The sequence below is a fragment of the Penaeus japonicus genome, unplaced genomic scaffold (assembly GCF_977035675.1).
Source record: "Penaeus japonicus unplaced genomic scaffold, GWHDUDI00000001_assembly GWHDUDI00000010, whole genome shotgun sequence".
NCBI classification, from domain to species: domain Eukaryota; kingdom Metazoa; phylum Arthropoda; class Malacostraca; order Decapoda; family Penaeidae; genus Penaeus; species Penaeus japonicus.
In genome coordinates, this window is record NW_028234412.1 from 10,750,034 (window position 1) to 10,752,533 (window position 2,500).

A 2,500-nucleotide genomic window follows, 5' to 3' on the forward strand; every position below is an offset into this window, starting at 1 on the left:
ATGGACATATAGATATGAATACATTTTGATATACCGGATAAAGACAAAGACTGATTTACAAAGCAGGAAAACAAAGCCAGTGTTAATATGTGAGACAAAGAGACAAACAGACAGACGCAGACAGGAGGTGGGGAGGGGGGGAAACAACAGACAGACAGACAGACAGACACAAAAGTCAAGGTCATAACCTACATACAATGACAGTCATTGTGTTGGTCGTAAGTGCAAGATAGAAGGCCAAGATTCAAATACTTCCTGAGTACTGTGGCGATGGTGTATGTATGGTGATATGGTGATGACGGTGTACATAGGGTGGTGAGGATGTGCTGATGGTGGTGTCAGTACCTGGTGATGGTGATGCAGATTCTGGTGGTGAAGGTGTGGTAGCAATGGTATATATATATATGATGATATGGTGATGGCGTACATATTGCATACATATAGTGACGTTTGGTGTGGCAGATATAGTGACGGTGGTAGTAGTCAGTGATGCATATTATGGTGGAGATGGTGTGGTAGGTACTGGTGGTAATGGTATTTATATGGCGATGGGTTAGTGATATTGCGTATTAATGACAATGGGAAAGGGAGTACCGGGAATAGTGACGATGATGCAGTCTAGTGGTGATGGTGCAGCAGGATCTGGTGATGATGGTGTATATATGGTGACATGTGGGCGATGGTGCTTATTCCGATGGTGATAATGTGGTAGGTACTGGTGGCGATGATGCATATATGGTGTACATATGGTAGTGATAGCATAGCAGGCATAGTAATAGTGTCAGTAATCTTAGTGATGGTGTATATCTTCTGATATGGTGACGCTGGTCGAAATTCTGGTGGTGATAGTGAATTAGTTATGAAAGTATTGCTCTCTCTCTCTCTCTCTCTCTTTTTCTCTCTCTCTCTCTCTCTCTCTCTCTCTCTCTCTTTCTCTCTTTCTTTCTCTCTCTCCCTCCCTCTCTCTCTCTTTCTCTCTCTCTCTTTCTCTCCCCCCTCTCTCTTTCTCCCTCCCTCCCTCCCGCCCTCCCTCCCTCCCTCTCTCTCTCTCTCTCTCTCTCTCTCTCTCTCTCTCTCTCTCTCTCTCTCTCTCTCTCTCTCTCTCTCTCTCTCTCTCTCTCTCTCTCTCTCTCTCTCTCTCTCTATCTCTCCCCCTCTCTCTCTCTATCTTTCCTACGTTGATGAAACGATACCACCCAAAATATACGTGTCAGTTCATATACTGTACAAGTGCACACAAGCCATTACGCAAATGCATTCATATGTGTTAGCGAAATTAACTGGAGTCTACTCATGGTCCACACACACGCATAATGGCGATGAGATTAGGACAGTATACCTGATTTTATTTATATGTTCACAAACACGCATACACACTGTCGGTCTAACTACCTTTCTGTTAGTTTATATCACTTGTTTAACTATCATTCTTATTTGGATATCTGTCCGTCTATCTATTATGTTATTTGTTTATGTTACTTGTTTAACTGTTATTATCTATATATCTATTCGTCTATCTGCCTTGTTCCTTAGCAAGTGGATTATCTGTCTTTCTGTGTATCTATTTACTTGTTTATCTGTTTATTTATGTTTTATCTTATGTTTATACCGATCTATCTCTATCTGTTTGTCGAGCCTTCTATCTATCAATCTGTCTACCTGTCTATCTATTTATCTATTGATCAAAATGCATATCTGTCTATTCATTTATGTGCATGTTTCTATGTGTGTGCTGATGTCTGTGTAGGTTTCTGTCTGTCTGTCTCTGCCTATCTGTCTGTCTTTGTCTATCTGTCTGTCTGTCTCTTTGTGTGTCTCTTCCCCCCCTTTTCTCTTTCTCTCTCTCTCTCTCTCTCTCTCTCTCTCTCTCTCTCTCTCTCTCTCTCTCTCTCTCTCTCTCTCTCCCTCCCTCCTTCTCTCCTCCCTCTCTTCCTCCCTCCCTCCCTCCCTCCCTCCCTCCCTCCCTCCCTCCCTCCCTCCCTCCCTCCCTCCCTCCCTCCTTCCATCCCTCTCTTTCTAAAACATGTACATATGTAGTATTTATACATATTACACACATACCCTCGCACACATGTAGATAGATTGAACGAAGGTAAACATTTAGATATCTGAGCAACGGCTTAACAAACTGAACTAACGTGATGGAAATCAAGCAGATGGAGTAGACAGATATATATAGATGGAAAGAAAGACCAAGGGAGATGTAGATATAAAGATGGAAAGGCCAAGAGAGACAGAAACAGATAAAGAGACAGACAGATAGATAGACCAATAGATAGGTAGATAAACAGATGGACAGATGGATAGATATATAGACAAATTAGATAGATAGATAGATAGGTAGATGAATAGATAGATAGATAGATAGACATATTGAATGATAGGTAGATGTATAGATAGACAAATATCTAAATAGATACTTATTAAGACAGACACGGAGTGAGAGGAAGAGGAGCGACCCAGAGCTAAGATAGACAGAGAAATAGACACACAGACAAAC